This window comes from Plutella xylostella, chromosome 13 (assembly GCF_932276165.1).
Source record: "Plutella xylostella chromosome 13, ilPluXylo3.1, whole genome shotgun sequence".
Taxonomy (NCBI): Eukaryota; Metazoa; Arthropoda; class Insecta; order Lepidoptera; family Plutellidae; genus Plutella; species Plutella xylostella.
In genome coordinates, this window is record NC_063993.1 from 10,598,919 (window position 1) to 10,620,605 (window position 21,687).

At 38.3% G+C, this 21,687-nt stretch overlaps 1 protein-coding gene across 6 annotated transcripts in view; it reads right to left on the minus strand.

The window, feature by feature from the left end:
- LOC105385660 (teneurin-m) overlaps positions 1-21,687 on the minus strand; it is a 392,514-nt gene that overhangs the window by 42,938 nt on the left and 327,889 nt on the right. The window lies entirely within an intron of this gene.

The window sequence follows — 21,687 nt, forward strand, 5'->3', positions numbered from 1 at the left end:
CATTATTTTTCCACTTTAGCATAGAAAGATGTCTTTTCATTTTGCTCGACACTCGGATGCCCTTGGTTACCCATCTCAACCTATTTAATGATTCAGTGTGAGTTTTAATCCTACTTTTAGTTTTTTTGAAACTGTTTTTAAAAATGTAGGTAAATCTAGAGATAAATTGGTTTATGCCCATATTACTCCAATCTTGCTGCATTATTTGATATCTAAAGTTCAATTTGGATTTTTGGTTAAAAAGTCTACGTTCCACCGTTAAATATTGGCAATACTAAATCACAGGGGGCTCATGTAAAGATAGGCGTCCCTCAAGGATCTATTCTAGGACCATTTTTATTCCTCATTTATATTAATGACTTGCCTTTTATGGTTGAAAAATTGACTAATATAGTTTTATTTGCTGACGATACTTCTTTGCTTTTTAAAGTTAAAAGAAGTGAAAATATTTTTTATGAAATTAATTCTATTCTATCTGACATACACGATTGGTTTACCGTAAATAATCTTTTATTGAATTCTAAGAAAACGAAATGTATTAAATTTACACTGCCGAATGTTAGACAATGCGATACTAACATTATTCTAGATGGGAATAAATTGGACCTAGTTAATGATACTGTCTTTCTTGGTATGACTATAGATTCAAAGTTGCAGTGGGGACCTCACATTGCCAAATTGGCTGGAAGGTTGAGCTCCGCAGCTTTTGCTGTACGGAAAATTAGACAACTGACCGACGTTGAAACCGCCAGATTAGTTTACTTTAGTTATTTCCACAGCTTATTGTCGTATGGCATTTTGCTTTGGGGTAGAGCCGCTGATATTGAAACTATATTTGTATTACAGAAAAGAGCCATCCGCTCTATATACAAACTTGGTTCCAGGGATTCATTGAGAGAACTATTTAAAGAAATTAACATCCTTACAGTTCCATGTCAGTTCATTTTTGCCAATTTAATGTATGTACGAAAGAATATTTCCACTTTTGATACAATTGGCAGTAATCATGACATTAATACTAGGAACAAGCATAAGCTGGCTTTTCCAGCGATGCGTCTGGCGAAAGTTAATAAATCGTTTTTAGGGTACTGTATTAGATTTTATAATAAGCTTCCAACAGAAGTTGCTCAAATGCCAGAGAATAAGTTTAAGTGTTACATTAAAGAGAAACTCAGTAAAAAAGCTTATTATAAAATTGATGATTACTTAGAGGACGTTAATGCATGGCTGTGATAAGTAGTTAGCTCTGCTCATATTATTATAATAATTATTATTAAGCTTATATGTATTGTATACCAACTAGTTTTAAGTCTTTTTTTGAAAAGATGGCTCAGGAGTTTCTTGCCTCCGTTCTTCTCCTTAGACAGAAAGAGCCCCCCCTTATCCGAACGGAGAGTAATTTGTAAAAATTGACGTTCATCAGAAAATTTTATATTTGTACGATGAATAAAAAATTTTGACTTTGACTTGACTTGCACTGTTAGTACAATCAATCGAGGTAAAATCTACAGTAGATATTCCATAAATCAAAATCAAATTCATAAACGATTTCTTGGAATCCACTGATTTGTACCTCCATCAGAAGTCACTGTTTACTTAGTATTTCTATCGCGAACTAAATTAGTAGGTACACTAGGGATAGCGGCGGGGTAGTAGAAAGGGCCCGTTGTCATGGCAACCAATTGGTAGTCACGTGTTAATTGCTAAGGCACTGTTCGATTGTTACGCCTTTTAGCGCTTTGGATAGAAAGTTATGGTTTAATTAAACGAAACGAGTTTACGGTCGCCTAACCATATTTTTTAAAAGAAACAAAATATGATAAGTACACGACTATGCAATGAGCTTGTGGATTTATTTTGTTTTTATTTAGAGGCTTTATTCTCATACTGTAAGAACATGTGAGCCTCTATGGTTAAATTATTCAATAAAACAAGAATGTTCTACTATGGCTTATAGAGAACCATATGACTCAACTAACATATTAGGTATTTAAATTTTCTAAATCGACGAACGAACGAACAAAAACGTTGTGCTTGACAATTCTCGTTCGTTCGATTCGTCGATTTAGAGTCCCCCTGTACACTGGACAACCGATTATGGCTATAACAAAATAAATAATTTAATATGTAAAATTAGTATTTATAGGTGATATTTCCTTGAGTGTCTGCGTTAATTTCACATTATTTATACATTTTATTACAGTCTTCCATAGTTAATACCCGTACTTTAAAGGGAGTGGAAACATCTGTTGTACGATAACAAAGGGGTTGCGATGTGTTATTTTTGAAAACGTCAGTTTTATTTGTAGCATTAGGACGTACTGCTAGACAAGTTATGTATTTTTTATACTTTTTCTGTATAGTCAGCTTCATAAGTATTTGAATATAAATATTTATATACTTACATACTATCAAAGGACAGTAACGTATTGAACCAATTGGATTTTCAAAAATGTATAGAGAAACGGCGGCTTCAGCCATTCTGTGGACGCACTTGTGTGAATTTCTATACATAGAATACTGAATGCGATGCGTCCGTTGCGTACGATGTCGAAAGGTGGACGCTAATACGCATTGTCAAACGCACAAAAACAGTCCATTCATTCATACAAACAATGACGGTTTGCTAGTTTAACAAGATAATAAATTATGTAAAAGTTAGATTATAGCTAGTTACTTATGAAGTTGACCATACTATCATTAGTGTTGCCCAAATTCAGTCTTGGTCTTGCAGTCTTGGTCTTGTTCTTGCGTTTTTGCAAGACCAAGACCAAGAACAAGACCGCGTATTTTTAGCAAGACCAAGACCAAGACCTGACCGTGCAAGACTTGAGCAAGAACAAGACATAGCCTGCAAGACTCTTGCGTCTTGCAGCTAGGACTTAGCGCTATTTTACTGAGTAGTTAGGTGTAACAGTTCAGTGTATAGGTAGGTACGCTTAGGAATTCTATGAGACGCAAAAAACTGTATCAAAGAATATGAAAAACTGGACCTATGCGCATTACGACTAATACCATAAACATAGCGAATAAAAATATCTATTAAAATCAAAAAGTAAACTTTAATAAATAGTAATAGACTAATAGGTAATTGCAAGACTTGCAAGACTCTTGCTGCAAGACCAAGACCAAGACCAAGACTGAGAGCGCAAGACCAAGACCAAGACCAAGACCAGGTGTATTGGCGCAAGACCAAGACCAGGTGTATTGGCGCAAGACCAAGACCAAGACTGGCTAAGTCTCGTCTTGTTCTTGCATTTGGGCAACACTAACTATCATAGCTACTGCCATTGCATAAATAATTTATTTATCGGATCTATAGGTGCAGATAGAAACTCTTTGTCACTTGTGAAACATAATTACAGAGCCCTGGCAGCCTAGAACAATAAATAAAATAATCCGCCCCAGGCACCATAAAGACTTCCTTTGCGGAAAATTTACAAATAAAAAAAATAACGCATTCTTTTTTAACACCGCGCGGGGAACCGTTTGTTATTTCATTGCAGCACGGTCGCTGCACCCGCCTTCTTATGTGTCTTTATTATCTGTGGTTCAATATAAAAAAAAACTTTCTCTATGGAATCCGAAGAGGCGAGGGTGTGAATATGTGAAATATTTGCAAAGTGTGAGCGGCTCACTGAATGGCGAAGAATTTGTTTGAATTTGAATTTGTTTAGCATAATCGAGCGGAGTAAATCGTCACGTTGCCGCTCGCACGGAATTCTCACAATACGGATTCGGGGCTGAGCAGTCCCGCGTTCTGAATTTACCGAACGGTTGCAAGAATATTCTAGTCCACATCTTGATATTCAATAAACAAACTCATTTCTCGACGAAGAAAAAAACGAATTCAAATTTGGAACACTTCGCCGCAGCCCTATTCTGTAAGCGTGACCGCATTGCTGCCGAGATTCGATAAACTGCTGACAAAAAGCGGACGACATCGTGAGGTCTGCGTCGTGAGTGTCGCACGCGGCGGCGGCGGCGGCGGCGGACGCGGCCACGATCCGGCGACGTTTGACAAAGCCCGCTCGTGCTCCCAAGTAATGATACCGCGGAATAGGCAGCTAGTTCTGTTGTGTGTGTTGTATTTCAAAATAGGAACGAACGCATTATTCTGAGGTTCTAATAGATGCGTTTGTTGCACACTGCACAGTCGAAAAGCGTAGACAACTTCTTGAACACACAATTTTTCAAGTACCTCGTAATAATGTTATAATACATAATAATGTGTAGATATCGATATATTGTTAAGAACGTTTGCACAAGATATATTATGAAAACATCATGGATATTATTAGTATTACGAATTTGATTAAACAACATACAATATCATAACGCATAATGAAGTCAGTATACACAGTAGCTGTACCGAAGCTAATGCGACCTGCTCTGTTGGGAATAATGACATTCTAAAGAGAATAGGTTGATTAATCCATTAAAGGACATACACACACGGTGTCCTAAGAGATTCTAGATAAACCCAGCCTGCTTCGGTTAATCTAGACCAGAATTTACATTATTTGGGTCAGCATTGCTATTGCTATTAGAATAATGGCCTCATTAATACGCTAAATAGATGCCTTATTTAGTTGGACTTTCTCCGTTAATCTTAGATTACAATGGAGTAAAATGTGTTAGATCTCATTCTTGATGTTAATTGGATGTCTCTTAAACAGAACTTTAAATAACATACTACATCAACCATCAGAGGATAGGTTAAAAAGCTAACGTAATCCAGTAAGTTAAGAATTATGGCAACTTTCTAAATACCAAGTTTAAGAATGCACTTAGAGGTGCATTCAGGTTGTCGCAAATTCCTGAGCCAAGTAGATATCAACGTAGCTAACAGAAATGGCTGGTAAGTCCAAATTTACATCGTAAGTGGCCAGATAAATCAGGCCATTGTGTTTCAATGCATCGAAAAGATGTCAAAGTTCAGTTGGATTGAATAGCGGCCATTTTGCGACAGGGTTGCCAACTTTTAGATTCGAAAATCGGTCGCATGTCAGAGTAGTTTTTCTTTTAGGCCTGGGTCTCCTATTTACTCCGTAGGTCGCGTCAAGTGTCACCGCCGTAGGCCGCGTCACAATGCTCATTATGTCTACGCGCCAACGTCGGCGTGTGAGGGAGACCGCATCAGTACATTTCTATAGTGAGCATCGTGACGCGGCCTACGGCGTGACGCTAGACGTGACCTACGGCGCAAATAGGAGACCTAGGCCTTACAAAAAGAGGTTATCGGATAAGACGTGCGTTAATACGGTAAAATAATTGTTAAGTAAAAATAAAGGCTTTAAAGTAGGTACATATACTTACAAATACTTCGATAAGTACCTACATAAGTAATTAGCCCACACAACGCGGCGGTATTATTGTAAATTAACTTAAAAGTAATTAAAATAATAAAGATTGCGAAAAGCTCGAGCATTCGGCAAGTAGGCATGTAATCGAATAATAAAATTACTGAAACAATTTATATTTAATCGATTACACTTCGAAATTACTTAAATAATTAATTGCTGATTAAATTATTACGAACGAACAAAATTAATTACAAAAATGCGTAATGTTTTCTACTTGTAAATCTTCTCTTTATTAGGTCAATGCATTGTACAAAACCTGAGAATGTCACAAATAATTATAGTCTTATCAGTAGGTAAGATACTTTCTTATGGTTTTAATGTAAGTATTATAATTATTGAGTTGATGCGTGCACACACACACACACACACACACACACACACACACACACACACACACACACACACACACACACACACACACACACACACACACACACACACACACACACACACACACACACACACACACACACACACACACACACCATAAGGGCGGCCGCACACGTAACTCTACAAGCTTCCAAAAATGAGCATGAAAGTTGCAACTTGCAATGAGTAAATTTGTATTCGAAATTTATAAATATAGGCATGCAATATCTCTTAATTTTGATTTAAACAGCCGAGTGATTATTTAAGAGTGTACTCGACACTTCTTAGTTGCGTAATGAATGACACTGTATTGGGACATGTGTAAACAAAATTGTTAATTTACTGCGACAAAACTTGAATTGCATAATAACAAGTGAAGAAATGTAATAACAGGTAAGCTGGGATGTATTGTGAATGTTATATATAACTCCGGAATAATATACCAAATAGAAACTTCAAGCTATAATTATTATATTAGATAATGAAGAAATACATTACAGTCTAGCATTTAGCTCAAATCTTTAAAGCAAACAATAATTTTAATGAATGTCATTCTCGACCGTATCATCGAGATCATAACGTTTAGATTGCCGACAACTTTTTAATTGCTAAAACACGCACCAAACACTCAATTACCAACGTTTTGCCGTATCCGAGACAACTTGCGTGCGTCTCTCTCTCTCTCCCCGGGACAGACAGGGACAGAAGTCGACGACTTAAATGGGGAAATTTCATAACTTGTATTCCCAGTCCTCAGCGAAGGTACCGACGTATTAGCATTTTAATTAACGCTTAAAACTTACTTGTTTTATCCGGAATTCTTTATAAATCGTCGGATAAAGTGAGCAATTTTTTTTCACGCTGTGAGCTCGCGGGCGCTAACAATTTCGGAAGAAATTAAATTTTACCTTCCACGTAAAAATAACAGTTTGCATTACGCAGAAACGCTTTCCTTATTAGGAAAGTAAAACGAATAGTTTAATTACGGTATCTACAAAATTTATTATTATTTTTGTACTTAACCAATTTTTTTATAAGAACAACAGAAACTTTTAGATCATGGCAAGGGCATAAGATACTCTTCATGGATCAAATAATATATATTAACCATGGTATTCAATTCAACGTCCCTCAAATATCCCAATAAAACGCATACCCTCATTACAGCAAACAAAACCCGATCACCTGCACAGTGCACACAGCATATCTAGTTTCAACAACAAACCATAACCACTACCAATTTATTATCACCACAGACCAACATTCCATCTGGAGTACTGGCAGCTTTTTCTTACAATATCATAGAGGCAATATCAATAGAAACTCGATTCGAAATTCAAAAGCGGCGCGCTCGGTCGCCATGTCAGTTAACCCGTTGGTGCTGGTCGCGTATTTGGTAACCGTGGCCATGTAGGTCCGGCCGGCCAGCATGTCGCGCCGTATAAGGGTTGAATGCTGAACGCTTCGCCCACAAATATGTTGGAATATGTGGTAAATGGCTGCCAGCGTACGTACATGTTTATTTTCTTGTTCTGTTACCGATCTTTCTTTGGAGAGGATTCTGGGTTATTGATTGTGTTCGATGGTGTTTTGCTAGTTTTTGGTGTGATTTGTGGCGTGTTTCTTAATAATAATGAGAAATTCAAGAATAATACTGAATATTAGTATGGCACAGGTATCACAAGGATGTGATTAAGTTCGTGTAACATGAAAACAATGCTGGAATATAATTATGTATAAAATTTAATCAATAAACCACATCTATTGCAGTAACATTAACGATTACTTATCAAAGTTAGCAATAAGCAATTTCACATAAATATACAAAATACAAAGATTTAATAAATATCGATACTGCAATAATTTATTACCTATTATATATCTTCCTGGGTTATTTACATGAAATTCCAGCAGCTATCAGAGAAGGCTTTACCAATTAAACACAATTCACAATGTTGATTTTGAAATATTAATAATATTATTTATTAAAATTGTTAATATTGTTGTTAAGTCAGATTGTACACGCACTCACGCCTTGTACTAATGTACTCCCTTGCGGGGTAGGCAGAGGTGCATTGCTGCACCCACTTTTCGCCAGAGTGTTATGTTAGTCCCAATGTAATAGGGGGCGGGCCAGATTGTAAGTGCACTTTATTAAAAAAATCTGTTTTTCAGTATACTTATATTCAATTGATCTTGTGACCTAACTATATTTAGTAGAATCGCCCCCACAAACAAGGCTGTATACTGTATAGCGTATATTATGTACATATATCACCCATGTATAGTAGTATACACACAATCTCTCTGAGCTACCTTCCCATGCAATTAGTGCTTGTGCATTGTACAATTTGACTTATTAGAGTAGTGGCCGATGAATCAATAATTGACATTATTAGATCGGGAGCGCCGCCGCAACTCCTGTAAAGGGATCCCGTGTGCGGCCGGCCTTAGTTGTCGGCCATTGTGTTCCATGTTTGAAATCGAGGCGAAGACTATTTATCAATTGTTTATTTTTATTTTGCCGGCCAGTATCAAAACCTACCAAGAAAAAGTTTCCATCGCTGGAGTTTAAAATTAGAACATAGAATTTATTCTTTTACAAATTTTAAATTCCTGTTTGAAAATAGAATTCTGTCCAATACGATTGTCGTGATCGCACAAACGGAACTATCATACGATTTTACGTATGAAGCGAATCCTTCGGAGATCCAAAGAGGGCAATGCATTTCATGCGATTACCAGAAAGAAATGCATATTGTTCGCGAGCTTCGAGGAAAAGTACAAATCGGCAAGAGGATGCGACCAGCTTACATTCGCCGGGACTCTTTGCTGTTGCTCGGCCGGACAGGTCAAGTTAGGGTGGTCAGGCGGTAATAAGTTCCTTTGGAAAATTTAATATTAGCTTACAATACACGGCAAAAGGAAGTACAGTCGAGAAAGGTTCGTATGTTTATATGTACTTATTACAACGTTGTAAGAGTTAAAATTGCGGGGATTCGAAAAGAAAATTCACTTGTGAACTTCTTGTTTTACAATTCTTTTGCAAGTCTGATTGACGCAATTTGAAGTTATTTTTAAAGCTTTTTATTCAACTTGCATTCGAGTTACCTGTAAGTTGCAGATTGCGCATAAGATTAAGTAGTAGCTAAAAAGTATTAAAATATAATGAGTTAACGTAACACCAAAGACCTCTAAATGACCATTAACCTTTAATCTCACGAATACGTGTCACATATCGAAATGGCCACGCAAAAGGCACATACAACGCACGTACCTATTTACACAAACCACACATACGGATAAACCGTCCACCACAACCGAACGTGTAAAATTACACATTACCAAAGTTACACACTCGCGGGCAAAAAACTAGGGCCATTATTTGCTGGCGGCACTTTGTAGGTGCAGTGGAAACGAACGCCACTGGAAATTTATAAAGCCGTGAACACACTGCAGGTGTTCCATTTCACACATTATAAGCGACGGTACCACCGGCCCGCGGGAATTATGCGCATAACGGACCAATTGCATCCTTATTGCAAAAGGATAAAGCTCTTGAGAGGTTATTTTCACTGGAAGCCAACAGTACCGTCACGGCAAGAAAATATTATAGGGCTTATTTTGATTATGACAGCACTGAAAAACTAGGTGTTAAGGGTGACTTTACAAGTTTATAAAATATATTTTTTACGTAACAGCATACTCCATCTCTGTTGTTGTTCGAGAGTAATCGTAAAATGTTATAAGGTGAATGTCCCAGTTACGGACTGAAAGTTTGCGGCCCATGAAATGGATGCAAATGCACCACGTGCCATATTAAAGTAAGCCCCGAGTGTGAGCGCCGCTTGCTCGATAAACACCTCACTTTTTAAATAAAAATGTAATGACATCGATGTGGGCCGGAACAGACACGTGGGTCTCAATTTTTAATGCTTCTGTATTTTTGTTCTTTGCTTTCACGGTATTGACGAGTGTGTTGTTTGATTTGTGTTATTAATAAATCAGAGTGGGAAAATGTGAGTGAAACGTATTCTATAGAGTAATTAAAGAATCGGACTTTATTGGATGGATATGTTGATATTCGATTGAAAGGAAACGTTTTACGAAAAGTTTTTCAATAAAGAAGATTGAATACATATTCGAAGTTAGGGTTTTATCTGCTACTTACAATCTAAATGAAAAAATAATTCAACGCAAATTACCTACACTCGAAAAACAATCGTATCAACTCGAATCCATTATAGCTTACGTGACTCATCACCAGCTCCAATTTTTTTTATGGAAAATTACGTAAACTTTAAAAGAAAAGAGGGGTTTAAGGTAAAAAAATCCCTCCGGAATATCTGGAGTGCGGACAGGTGCCGGCGGAGGGCGTGCCACCCCGCGTCTGGTACGCGGCGAAAAACGCTTGTAATACGCTTTTGTTATTTAAAACGAGGTATTAAGAGGTAGACTCACGGCGCGCTACGTCCGACTGGTCGTTAATTGGCACATTCACCCTATATCGCCGCGTTTAGTCGATCAGCCTCGTTGGTTTTGATGCGTCGGTTTTCCAAGCTGAAATGTGTTCCTAATTTTCAGGGCTTTGCTTAAATGTTGTGTTTTGCGGCCGGGAAATAGTTTCAGCGCAGGTTTATCGGGCTCATTTGAATGATTTACTGTAAGTAGCTAAATCATTATCAAAACGTTTTTAACTGGGTAACATTAAATGTACATTCCAGTAGAGAGAAAGTAAATTACAAAATGGATGAAAGGCACACACGATGAGTAAATCCTGACGAAGCGAAAAATGGCTCGCATCATTATTTGGAGGGTGCGTTTGTTCACAAACACATTTTAGAACGATTAATATAAAAGGGAGAGATATCGATAGAATTTTTCCATTTATCTTTCGACAAGTTTAATTTAACTTGTGCCCCCCACACTTGCCACTTTAGCAAGTCACGTGCGTCTTCGTTTATTGACAAGTTAATAAAGTAACAATCGGGAAAAAAGATTTCTGAAGCAATTTACGGTCGATTCAGGAGCGGAGGCTACACGTCCGCTCCGCTCCACGTCTCGCAATCGAATGTGCATATATTTGGGTGAGGTGTAGCCAAATGCTACCTCGTAAAAGAATAGGGTTGCCTTGCGAATGTTTTGTTGTGTTAAGCGTTAAGTTTAGCTAAATTTAAATAGAAAAAAAAGAAAAGAAAAGGGATGGAAATTTGCAACTATTAGTAAAAATCGGAATGTAACTACAAAAGAATACATCCAACCAATCCAATGAATATCACAACATTGCCAATAATTCATAGCTGCCACCGTTTTACACTACAGCCTACTCATTTACACACAAACATATTATGCAAATAACCACTAACACGAGTTTCCACAGGGCCGCAGCGAGTGCGGGGGCGGTGCGTGCGCGGGCGCGGGGGCGGCAACGCGGGGGGGCACCGGTACCTCCGTTTGAATAAATTCCCTTGCACATTTCCATGTCAAACGACCGATGCGTCTGCGGTCGGCAGAAACTTGTGAATTTTTAACAATGCATTATTCACACTTGCCCCGTTACGCTTTTAGTTATTTCAGCTAGGCATTGTTCGTGGCTGAAGATTTCATACGGGAATACGAGCTCTGCAGAATGGTGGAACTACGTTAAATACCGCATCACATCTACCTACGCGAAACTAAACACAAGCGAGACGGTTTTAAGTTTTCATCATCTCATTAGCGGAATCCGTGCTGAATAAAAACCGATAATGAGGTGGCTGAATCGTTCACAGATGCAATACTCGAGGGGCACCGCAGGCGGCTTATCGCCGAATTAATTTCGGGTGGGATTCTCCATAATTACGCTTCAAAGACGGCGCGAGCTCGACGCATCCTGCCCACCGATGAAACCATTACGGTGAAGATTCCGACGATCCAGGAAACCCCACCGCCTGAGCCGCTACACGAAAATAAACTTTACACACTCAGCTTCAAAGATGCAATTCTGAGGGCAGATTAACATGCTTAGATGAGACCTAAGGACGGATAAGCCGATTTGAAAAGAGCCCGCGATCGGCTCGTGATTGCGTTCGGATCCCCCCCCGCGCCCCTCACGGCCGCTGTGCAATCATATTTTAATATTGTGAATGGGGTGTCTCGCTAGATTAAATTCAAATTGTATTCTTGGATGGTTCCATTCGGAATTAAAAGTTGAATTATAGGAATTGGAGCTGCTTACGCGGTAATTAAGGATGCACATCAAACGAGAAATGTTTCAATCATTTTCGATTAAACATTCAATGTTCTGCATTTTGTCGTGCTTTTCCGGCTCCAGGTTTATACCAACAAAAAAATAAATGAAACACTCAATTCTATCTCTGTATCGGTAAGCAGACTTATTTGACAGCACACCTGTCCAATTAGATGCTATCTTCTCTCATAAAGGTACAAACAAAAGTTTAGCTATCTATTCGCGGGCCCAGGGGACGCACTTAGGGTGTTTTACCCGAGTTGCGAACAAGTTGAGGCCGTGCACGTGTATCGGCGATCGATGCAGGGTCATGTTTGTTCTGAGTTCGCCTCTGGTTTGGCTCCTTGTCAAATTGCTACACCTGTCCTTGTCTAACACGTGAGACCCGACAGAGAGCGGCGGAAGAAGCTCCTTTGATTTTATCACCCCCTGGTACCTTAAGATTTTGGTCGAAATATTTTAATGGAAAACAAATTATGATTTAAAGTGCTAGACCTACGAGTCAACTTCTATAAAAAAGTTGCTATTTAAAAAAAGAGATTTTCACCGACTCCAATTTATAAATTTAAAGAAAATGTTGGCAAAGTCCCAAAGATGGTTTGCAACTTGAGAGTAACTTAAAAGTAATTGCAACTTATAAAGCAAGATTCACTTAACATCCTCTTGTAGGTTGCACCAAATGAGTGCTCATTAAAAAGCTGGGAAAAATATGAAAATATCCGATTTTCTTTCGTTATAAAAATTCTGAGGAAGCGAACCCCCTTTGAGCTGCCACGGGGCGTTAAGTTGAAGGCGACGGGCGAGAGGTTAGCGGATCTGGGGCGCTAACAAAATTAAGTACATCTTTTAATACTATCATTTAAAATATAACTTTCAAAAGTAAATAAAATGTGACGTACCTAAATGAGACCAAATACTCCTCAGCGAAAGCGTTGCTATAGCCACCACTAACTAGCCTTCGACATACCAATTTGAATAGTCGAGTTTCGCCAGACACTTCTTTATTATCATTTAAAATGTCCCATCTTGACCATAATTATCAACTAAGAAAAAGAACGTAAACATCAGTACGTCGAACGGCGTTTTTTGTTAAATATAGTTTGAATCCTAATAAAATCAAATGATAAATAATATTCGCCCCCCCAGAAGCTTGTACTTGCGCCCCCCTGAACCCTGATTACGGCTCCACTCGTCCCACACTCGAACTTGAAGATTCGTTAATTACTGAAAACATTAAAATTAACTACCGTCTAAGAATATAAAAGATTTCAGATTTTTCCCCCACGCCCGCGCCCGCCCATTATAACGGAGGAATTACGAATATTTCCACAAAAATACAGCTGTGTAAAATTTGTTCCAGGACTGTAATGAAATAATTTCAGGTTACTCGTGTTTATGAATGGCTATTCAGATTTTTTCTTTAGTACATAAGAGTTACTATTGTTGGATTTAAATTATTCTATTCTTATTTTAATGTATTACGTAAAATATTTATTTCAAATAGAAAAAATATCTGTCGACCTATAGGGCGCCTTCAAATTAGTCGCTTATTGTCGCGCGACTGCAGCGCTGCTGCAGCGCTGCAGCCGCGCTGCTGTCAAAATCCATATAAATTTTGTAATTTAAAAGATGCGCGACTGCAGCGCTGCAGCAGCGCTGCAGTCGCGCGTTAATAATTTATATGGAATTTAGACAGCAGCGCGACTGCAGCGCTGCAGCAGCGCTGCAGTCGCGCGGCAATAAGCGACTAATTTGAAGGCGCCCTTATAGCGTAATAGCGTATAATTTACCAACTTGACATCGACTTTTCGGCAAAGGACATCGCCCTAAACAGGCCGCAAATATCCGGATAAATCACAGATTAAACCCACATCCTGGCAACGAAGATTGATACGCAAAATGATCAAACACACATTAAATTAAAAAAAAACGGCGTGCCGTTTAAGCGCTATCACAAGCCTAATGCAAAGGCGATTCCACACTAGCGGCCGGGCTGACAGAGATAAATGGCGTCTTGCGGTAAATTGACTTATGGTGCTTCCGTTCTCGTGTGTGTACGTAGCTTTACTTATACAACGCAACATGTATCGGGAATTTAGTTAATATTTCTTTGAGGAAAATCTCAAGGAAAACAATTTTCATGTTATTTACACATGAATATTGAGACGCTACTACGTTTTACGCACAAGGACACACAAAAATATTCATGATAAATAATAACCAATCAAATAATAATTCAATGACAAAATATTGTAATGAAAATTTTGTTTCGTGGCTGGGTAAGTAAGTTTGGTTAGGTCAGTTTGTAAACTTGTTATTTTATGTAATTTTCTAACCTTTTTCTAGAGGGTTACAAATATGATGGTGCTCTACATTTGGACAATATGCTTGTGTACAGACTGCAGAGTAGGCCTCACCCTTTGATTTTATAAAATGGTCGAAGGCCTCACCAGACGTTAAACTAGTTTGTTAAACCGCTCTTAATTCATTCGTGGTAAGAGTTAGAATCGCATGCATCTAGAGTTTCCCCAACACCATGCCTTATTGGAGAACCAAGACAGACGCCTTGGAGCCTCCTCTCCTATTATTAAGAGGGTTACTCTCAGGGCAAGGGAGGATATTACCTCCCAAGATTACGATCGTAGTCGAAACCCTTTCGATAGAACAGTAAGTGCTTTTACTGTTTCCATACAACGTAAAAAGGATGATAGATACGTTTTTGATCTTTTATGTAAAAAAGAAATGTTTCTTGGGAATTTTTCGGGCGAATTTCGGTAATATCGTTGATGTTATTAAGTCGGCTGCTTCTTGGAATAAACAAATTGTGAACGAGATTGCATAACTACTTAGATATTTTTAAACTTTTCCACTTACTGAATGTTTCAAGAGCAGATGTTATACTATCAAGTTGTTATCATGAATTTAAGATTTAGTAAGTTTGTAAATATAAATAATATACCTACTCAAAGTAATTTCGTGAGGACATAATTATACACTCACGGGCAATGAAAAGGTTCCACTGAGAGAAACACCAAATTACTCCTAAATGGAAAAGGCTAGTTTAATGAAGCCTTCTGAAACATTGAAGTACATTTCATTAGGATTTACCAACTAAAAATGTGTGAGAAAATTGGGGTTGTTTGGTATCGACATTTTGTGAGTGGAACTGTTTCATTGCCCGTGAGTGTATTTTCTACATTTTAAATTATTTCATAACAATATTCCTCTTCCATCCACTATCAGCTACACGTAACCCCCCACGGAAAAACAGTTATTGTGGATGTGTATCTGTCTGTGGCTCGTAGGCCCGTGTGTCGATTTGTTTTTTGAATCATTGGTAATGTTACCTCCAGTGTTCTTAGTTATAATTCAAAATCGACTTCTCCGGTCAAAAGTTATGCTACTTTTAATGTTGAATCTCAGGAATTTTGAACGTTGGTCAGGTTATTACCCCACATATTCATAAGAGTGGGCCGCGAGCTCCATGTCCATACATTGTGGAAGGTTCGCGAAATGTCACGGGGTGTTATTACGAGTCGCATCAGCCCGCAGTGCGGCGTGTACAGACGGACAGGTGAACGCCTTGGCGGGCCGCTCCTATGCTATGATAGAATACGAGTAATAGAATATAGGTAGAATATCAATAATAGAATAAGCCGTTGTATTGTAATTTATATCTGTTTCACGCACGGCAGTATAAATATTTTTATTCTACCTTGACCAATGGGTAGATGAAGAGGCTAAATACTTCACACTTAATTTATTTAGAGATATCAAAGCCTACATTTTTAAATCTATAATCACCGTTGGGGTTTTTGTTTACTTTATGTTTATGCAGCACGCAATTTTTTTTGCACACTCGTATTATTATTATCAAATAAAATGTATCTTTTAACTTAAATGAAACTATTTCAACTAAAAACGTTTTTTACATAAGTACCATGTAATGATGTGCCGAGCTGGGAACGGACCGATTCATAGTAACATATCGGCTCGGTTCCCACTTCTGCTCAATAATGCAGCGCGGGATCGATGGCGGTGTAACAATACAACTTCAACACATAGAGCATACATAGTTACGTGCTATTGTTAATTTTCCATCAACTTCAGTACTGGGGGGTCACTCTCTGAATTTACTAACGAACGAACTAGAATTGTCACGCAATCGGCACGCTTGATACAACGAGATAGAGCGGTGGTTCGCGCAGCGCTTCGAAGCTTCGGAAAAGCAGCACTAACCACGACTCTATGTCATTGTATCAAGCGTGCCAATTGTGTGGCAATGCGTGACGTTCGTGGATTGAGAGAGTGACCCCACAGGCTTTCATTGCCGTAGAAAGGGCGGATTCAATGAATCTAGTATTCGATTGATTTGCATTAACTATGCGATAGTCTGATTGAGTTGCTTGGTTAAATATGTATTTTGTGTCCTTAGAAACGAAGATTTTTTTACTATGTAATAGTTACTAACTTACTTATAAACAAATGAAAATTAACACGATTGGAAATCTCGTAAGTCGGTAAATATTCCTTGCTGGTAGATTTTATTGCAAAATCAATGTACAGAATGTTGCGACAAAGCTTCTATGGATAAGCCAAATTCCCAAAAGCAGTAGAACAAAACTTGTTCAAACCCCCTTTTGGCTTATTTACCCATTTTTCAACACCCGTAGAACACGACTGCACAACGCATCACTATCGACGTCATCTGTCAGTCCTGCAAATGCATTACACCCTGCCTTCTGCCGCCACCGCTGGCCGTCGCAATTATGCCGTCGAGTGTACCTCTTTGTGAATACGGCGGCGACTGTACCGGTCACTCTATATGACGAAAAACGAAGTTTCGGCGCGCTAATGCGCGAGACACGACTCTATCTCGTTGTATTAAACGTGCCGATTGCACGACAACTCTCGTTGGTTAGTTTTTCGTCAGTATAGAGTAACCCTCTTGTACAGAGCACTCTGGTGTCGTTTTGTTGCGTCTCTTTTCCGTTCGAGTGACGGTCCGCTTCAAGGATGGCGTTCGTCACTTCGGTTTTAGAGGTGCTGGTGCATTCGGACGTCGGGGTTTGATGAGTTTCCCTAATTTCTTGGCTGCCTGTGCCTGTGCTATTACTGTGGTATGGGTAGAGATGCTTTTGTGTGGTGTGTGTACGTAGCTTTAGTCGGAAGCCTCGACAATTATGATGAATGGGAGTATATTTTTAGTACAGCTAAATTTGTCTTCAAGTAACATAGCTCAATAATACGTTAGGTAAGTTTATGTATCAGGTTACATTATTTCGGTCTATCTGCTAGCGACACAGAACAAACACAGTTCACTTTATCCATCTTTTTGTTTTGAGATAAAATAAACATAAATGTAATAATATGATTCATTGATATACCCACACATGCTTACTGAAATTTACCAAAAACCGTCATTTAATTACACGTGGAATGAACAAGCAACCGGAGCGCGATGGCGCGGAACCCTCACGGAACCCGCGCTACGGAACCCTCACGGAACCCGCGCTACGGAACACTACAAAGGAACCCTAACGAGGTTCTCCGCGAAAAACGGCGCCGAATTATAAAAGTTTTCTTGTAAAAATAAAAGTACTCTCTCTTAGCCATGCGGGCGGGGGAACTGTTTAAATAAACACAGATCTATTTATAGTTTTCGGTGCCGACGTCTTTTGCGTACTTTTTGCTGAGTTTTGGGATCAAGCTATAAAATACATATTTGGTTTTGTTTCTTGTTTTATTTTAAATTCCTTTACTTAGATAAAATATTTCGATCGCTAGTTTATATTGATAAAAACCAGACTACACAAGCACACGCACGCTATTTCATAAAACGCTTGGATCTACAAGATTTTTTCTTTTCGAAAGCAGTAAAAAGGAAAAGTTAAATAAAACTGTAAAGGACGCGAACAATACATAAAATATATAAGTATAGGTGATTTTATTTTCAGTTCGAAGAAACTTTAAGATGCGGGTGTGACGAAGATCGAATAGAAAAAAACATGGCCACTTAGTCGTATGTCTAGACTTAGGTTTTCTGAAAAGAACAGAATAAAGTATGAAAGTGAAAATATATGCCGCTGTCAGAGCGAACTATTCATGTGAACTGTTGGGCAATCTGTTTTACTTAAGAAACATCTTATTATGTTACATAAGGACAAATATATGAACTTGCGTGAAGTTTCTACACTGAAAGATAGGTAGTGATTATGAAGGCACTAATAACATTTAACTCTGTCAAATCATGTGCTAATCAATCGATTCTTCGAAGTTAAATTTTAATAATGTTTAAACTAAAATTTGTTTTTGAATTTTTTCCACTGTCACAGAATTTTAGAAAGGGGTTCCCGAGTAATAATTGTGTACTTAAATAAATAAAAACAATCAGTATTCGAATAATATTGAAATACACACAGCCCTACCTATCTGCTGTCACCTATGAACCCCTATATTAGGTCACAGGACTGAAATAACGTCCAGACCGACAACTAATTATAGTACCGTGTAATTGTTACGACAATTAAAATCTGTACAAATTACAAAGTTGGTTGGGGACTGTCGAAGTAATAATTGTTAGTCAATTTCATATCTATGGTGTACTTACATTTTGTTATGTCACTTTCTGTGCATTTGGAAATGTACACAGAATTAAGTAACGAAATAGCATAATAGGATATAATTATGTATATAGGTACTGCTACAACAAGTGACATTAACTATGCAAATACATAATTAGAATACCACGAGCTTACGCACTGAACTACAGCCTAGTAAAAGGAAGTTATAGCTGGCAATAAAATTACTCCTTACAATATCGACATGTACGTTCAGAAACGCCAAGTATGCACACACCGCGTCACAAGCTCTTACATTCTCACCTGCTAGTTAGCCGCGGAATGACTAAACAGGGTGTCCATATTTAATCCGAACGCCGCGGTGGTATCGGTCTAATGTTCGGAGTATGCATGCATAATTCAGGACGCGGCGGCGACTTGGCGCAGTATTTCGTGCCGCATAATGCGACGGCTGCTTTCTGAACGCAACCGCTTTCCGCTGACAGATGCTTAGGCGGGAGATATGATATGACAGTCAGTGTTACCAACTTTGAAAAACTTAAAAGGACAACTTTCAAATTTTAAATGAAGGTGTACTGGATAGTAAAGCAATGTAAAAGTGTAATAAATAATTGCGATTTCTCTTGCGTTTTTGTTTTTTTCTGCTCTATCTCTTCTCTCTCGAGGTCTATAAATTAGGGTCAGCCGGGAGCCGTCAGCCTTTTTTACGGAGTTCCGATTCACCTGCAATCCACGTATTTAATTTCGCAGTATAAATTTTCGGACAGAATTGCAGCGTCCCCGGAGCATTGGCGCGTTTACGAAGCCCGCTGCTGCGACTAGGGAAATAAAGTTAATTGTCCGATACATCGATGTCGGTCTCCATAGTGAATGTTTAACGAGCTCATCTTTTAATTTGTAGCGGCCCTCGCAAAAGCATTTCACTTTTGTTTTGTTTGTGTTTCAATAATTATTTAAATCGTTAGGTCTGTATAAATATTATAATGAAGCAAAACGTTTACAATGGAAGTAAACAGTTTACTTAAAAATTAAACCAACACGGCCTTTTTGTGTGTTTGTTTGCGTTAAGTTAACCGGTAATTATTATAACTCAATTCGTATTGTGCTACGTTACCTTGTGTATGTAATTTGGTTACATACAATTTACGAGTATCAACAATCCGAAATAAACATCAATACAATACAAAGGTACATATGAAAATACTGAAAATACACTGGAAATGCAATAAGAAGAGGGTTGTAACTGACAACACATACTCAATACAAATAAATCTTCATTGTTTTACATTTTATGCAACAATTACTGAAAAATCTTCATAATTATAATTAACTACTAATTTACATACATTTGGTTCATCGAAATGAATCCCCAGAATACTGAAGTGAATAGTTAAAGTCGTCGAAGACATCCTGTATGTGCGGCGCGCTCATTCATCCATTCAGCCAGCAGCTCCAAGTTTCATTCATAGCGGCGCCGAGAGATCTTGCCTCTGATATTTATTTTATTAATAAATATGTTAATACGCTGGGTAAGTGGTGTATCTCGGCTGCATAATTCATCGGCAGGTAGCCGGGTTGACACAGGCGACGGATCGCCATGCAAATCCCGCCGCGAGATGCGAGCGTATTATCATAATTGTAAGTGAGGTTTTTGTTTCTGTACCTGCACGTCTGAGTTTAATCCGAAGTTTGCCGACACTTTTAGTTCCGTGACGTCATCGCCGCCATTTGCAATTCAGATAGTGAGAAAAGGCGGGCGGTCTCCGTATTCGTTTCGGACCAACTTTTGTCTGCGAGATTTGTTTGAAAAATACACAGGTTTTCTATCTGTCGCGTTTTTTGAGCGTGTATTTTTAGCGGGCTTTTGGATGTACATTTTTAGAGCTTAGCATAGAATTTTAAATGAGTTAGTTAGTCGTGTTCAAACGGAACGTGTCTATACATTTTCGCGTGTCGGTATGAGGGGTAACTTGCGTAACTGGCTTTGGGCGTTTTGGCGAGAAGTGTGGATGTCCGGAGGCCAGTTTTCGTGACATTTCGAATAAAATCTTTATAGTCTATACATTTGACATGAAACGTTTACCGATGCCGTAGAGTTTTTATGGTGCCATCATTCTTTAACAGCGGCTAAATCGCGCCCTGAACCTCGTAAATAGGCCCGTGGACCTGCGCCGCCTCCGAGTTTATGTTGGAAGGAATCGTCACTTCAGATTTATTGCCCTTCGCTACCAATGTCAAAGAGAATGTTTACTAAATTGGCCGTTGCTTAGCTTCCGTTTATTACATATGTAACATTCTAAATAGTGTTGAGAATCACTGTAAAGTTATTTTTTCAACCATGGATGTTGTAATTTTCTGAAGACAACTTACGCACACGCCTTTAAGTCGGCGGCGGCTGTCGTGACCACCGAATAGTGACCGTTTCGCAATGAATTTGGCACACGCTTCGGAAGGCGAGCGGTAGAGAATGGCGGCACAGAGCATTTATCACGCAGGGCTTGCCTCAACTGGCGGATACGGGTGGCAGGAAATTTGTACCGGATCGGCCAGCGCCATGGATTGATGAACCAGCGATCAACGCCGTTTTAAGGTTTTATATGATGCGGTTAGATCTAACTATAAGTAAGCATTGTGCTTTTTGTAAGAATAAGTTCCATAAATGGTCCTGTTTTTGTATGGAGTGTTTTAAATTTGTGTTTAAGTTAAGGAGATTTGCTAATTTACTGATCGCAATGGTAAAATATAAGTATATTTATTCATAATACTAATGACGTAGTAATATCACATTGTTAATACAATTAAATGGTTAAACCCTTAAAACACAATAATTATAATAATAAACTTTCTCCAAATATAAACGTTGTAATGCGAGGGTAAAGAACGAATTACAACTCTATATACTAAGTAAGAAAGAAAATTACTCTCAAACAAAATACACCAATTAAAAGTTTGGGAAAATGTTTGCTAAAATTCTACCTAATGCCTACTACTAATATTTGAAATGAAAAGTTTTCATGCAAAATATTTGTTCGTTTGGATTTAATAACCCTTGTATATTCACGGTACTTAAACGCTACAATATAAAACTTGTTACAGTTATTATATTTGTCTATGAACACATACCCTTGACCCCTAATTAAAG